Consider the following 3,212-nt stretch of genomic DNA (forward strand, 5'->3'; position numbering starts at 1 on the left):
CAGAGCCCCTCCCGGCCAGGGCGGGGGGGAGCGGGGCTGCCCGCGGCCGCTGTGACCGCCCCGGCCCCGGCCCCGGCGGCAGCGCCCACCCCCTCCGCCAAACACACGCGGTCCCCGCGGCCGGATCCTCCTCCTCCTTCTCGGGACGAGTTCGCAGACGCCACAGACACAACGAGGAAATATTTTTCCCCTCCCAGCGACCCCAGAAGTTTTTGCGGGTTGTTTTGTTTTGTTTTGTTTTTAAAACTTCCATCTCGGCCGGCTGAGGGAGGAAGAGCGAGAATTGCTTACACCGCCTCCCGCTGCGGCACGGGTGACTGTCACCCCCCAGCAGCACACACGCTTGAAGAGCGTCCCTCGGTGCCCCGGGAAGCCCAAACGGGGACCCCGGCACCCGTGCCGGCATCTCCGGGGAGAGGGAGCTCCGCTGCAGAGAGGGGAAGCAGGAGAAAGGGAGTAGGCGGCTGGTGCCTGGGACTCCTTCGGCCTTTGCTTAACAGTCCTGTGGGATGCCATCCCCGAGGGAGCCTCCAGCGGCATCGCCGGCGGGAGGGAGATGGGGAGGCCTGCGCTTGCAAACACAGCCCCTCCTTCCCACCGAGACCCCAAGCACTGCCTAAACGCCCAGAGAGCGGGGCACTGGGATAGCTGGCGGCGGCTGCAGCCCTCAGCAGCAGTCATCTGGCAAAACTGGGGGATGCTGTAAAGCAAGGAAGTGCCTGGGAGATACCTGGATGCCTGGAAAATGCCTAGAAGCTTCAGGGTTAAGATACATATACTGAAGGTGAAGCGAATGACAGTTCGGTGACGCGGGATGCATCATCACAGACGGGCCTCTGCTTGAAGGCAGTGGCCTCTGGCAATGGGCTTTCTGCTGCAGAGGGGCTCGGCAGGGCAGAGAGAGGCGGTGGGCGACTTCCCGGGGCCACGCCGTGTTCCCAGGGCAGGAGAGACCCTTCCTGGTTGTATGATTCGGGGAGGTCGGGGGTCGTTGCACTCACACTACATATTATCATATTTAAGCCAGTTTTCGCCAGTGTGACAACCCGTGGCTCAGGAGGCCCGGAATTCACACAGTAACAATTAGAGTGCGGTTAAACTGCTCAGAAAAATCAGTAGAGCCCAGAGGCAAGACCGCTGTTATGGGTATCAGCCAAAAAGCAGTTCTTGGAGAGCACTGCAGCTGGATCAGTTTGGGACAGTACAAATAAGCGGGGGGGGGGGGGGGCACAGAGGTGAAAGATACCTAATAGTTTTCTGTAAAGTGCATAATTATAATTAAAAGATAACATGTTGCTAGTAACTGCCTAAGTCATAAATCATTCAGGTGCCACATGGCTCTGTGGTAAACCAACTCCAACAAATTCAATGATGTCTCAATCTCCCTATTCAAATACATAATTGTATATTTTCTCAGTTTAACTTCTACATAACAAAACTGGTTTTAGCTCACTCTGAAGCACAGTCATATGCAAAGAATGCAAACAACTGAGCCCCAATTCTCCAAACAGAAAGGCACATGCCTGTTTGCTGCACCCTCGCTCTACAGCACCTGTAGACATTTCTGTAGAGAAATCTGCATTTTTCAAAACAGGATGGGCGATACTCAAGATATTGAAATGGATCCTGAGGTGTTCAGCACCGATTCTTACCAAACCGACTTTACCGAGAACAGTGCTGGGCCCTGTAGCTGTGACACAAAACAAGACAAAGCAAACGACCTGAAGGCACACTCTTTCCAAGGAGAGTTTTGTATCCCTGCCCAGAGCAAAGCGTGTGACAAGAGGCTCACCCACTTCACCTGGGATCACCATTAAAAGGGTTTTCACATCACTGTTGGGCTAGACATCTCCTGAGTACCCCGTATCAGCTGTTCAGAGTATTCAGTGTGGCTTCACAGGAAAAGAATTGTTGTGAACCTTTGTACTTTAGGAAGATCTCCACACAGCTCTTTTTGTTCAGGGCAGACTTTTGTAATCCCTCCTCTTGTTCCAGTACACGGTGGTCTTCCCAGTTCTTCCGTGTAAAAATAAAACAAGAAAATAAAATGCCTTCTCTTCTGAGAGTTGCTGTGGTAACTCAAAATAACCACATACCCAAAGGAAGTGAAACTTCTAGGAAGAGAAGTGTGAGAGTAACCCCCCCCCTTTTTAAAGATGTCAGCCCTGCATTGCTTCTATTTAAGCAAGGAAAGCACTTGACTTATGCTCATTCCCACTAGTATTTTCTGCCTTTGCAATAGAATGATTTTTGCCATTGTCAGCCTGCTCACAAACTGGGTATCACTCAGTAGACCTCTGAGGCTCTCAGCACCTTGTCAGAGCTCTGGCTTCACCTGGATTCTGCAAGGTTTTGGCTGGATGTCCTCAGCTTCTACTGGGCTAAGGGTGGTGTGCACCATCCTGTTGGCTCGAACATTAAATGTTTGGTTCTATTTTTCTCTTTCAGTCTGACTGGTGCCACACTTCCAACTTAATTAAAATATTCAAATCACACAAAACCCTATGTGCCTGTTGCTGCCTACTCATGAAAAATGAGACTATGCTGAAAATTCTGCATCTAAAGGTCTTGAATCTGACATACGGCTGCCAGATCCTGAATTTTAGGAGTACGAAAGGTAGAAATATTCCTGTGCATGATGCACTGCACATGCAGGATCAGTTCATTATTCCTCCATGAGTACAATCCTGTTCCAGGAAAAGGAATCCTGATCCATTGAGTACAGAAGTACAACATCCCTGTTTTGAAGTGAAAAGTAAAACTATGGCACAGTTTTAAATCCTGCCACTGAGCACTTCTGGTGTGGCCACCCATTCCCTGTGGGCGAGTTGGTAGCCCACTGCAATTTAATCTCATTCTCAGCTCAGCTCAGCTCAGTTCAGAGCATGAGTATACATGTGCTCTCACCTCTGAGATATGCTGCTAAGCATCTCGATGATGCAGTGTAATGCTGGCCACTAAATCTGGGCACAACTGCTATTCATGAAAGTTGGGTTAATTATAATCTGTTACTGTGTGGCTCCAGAAAAGTTTTGCCAGAAAATGCTCACACACAGAAAATAAATGTTTGCATTAGACTTGTGTGCTGAGGAGGACGGCAGGACTTGCAAGATTGTCTGCAGCGTGGAATGTAAATTGGATGTGCAGGAAGGACAGATAATCCCAAAGGACATGGACATCTTCCAGATGAAAGTGTATTTTATTATCAGCAC

This window comes from Athene noctua, chromosome 2, assembly GCF_965140245.1.
Source record: "Athene noctua chromosome 2, bAthNoc1.hap1.1, whole genome shotgun sequence".
NCBI lineage: Eukaryota > Metazoa > Chordata > Aves > Strigiformes > Strigidae > Athene > Athene noctua.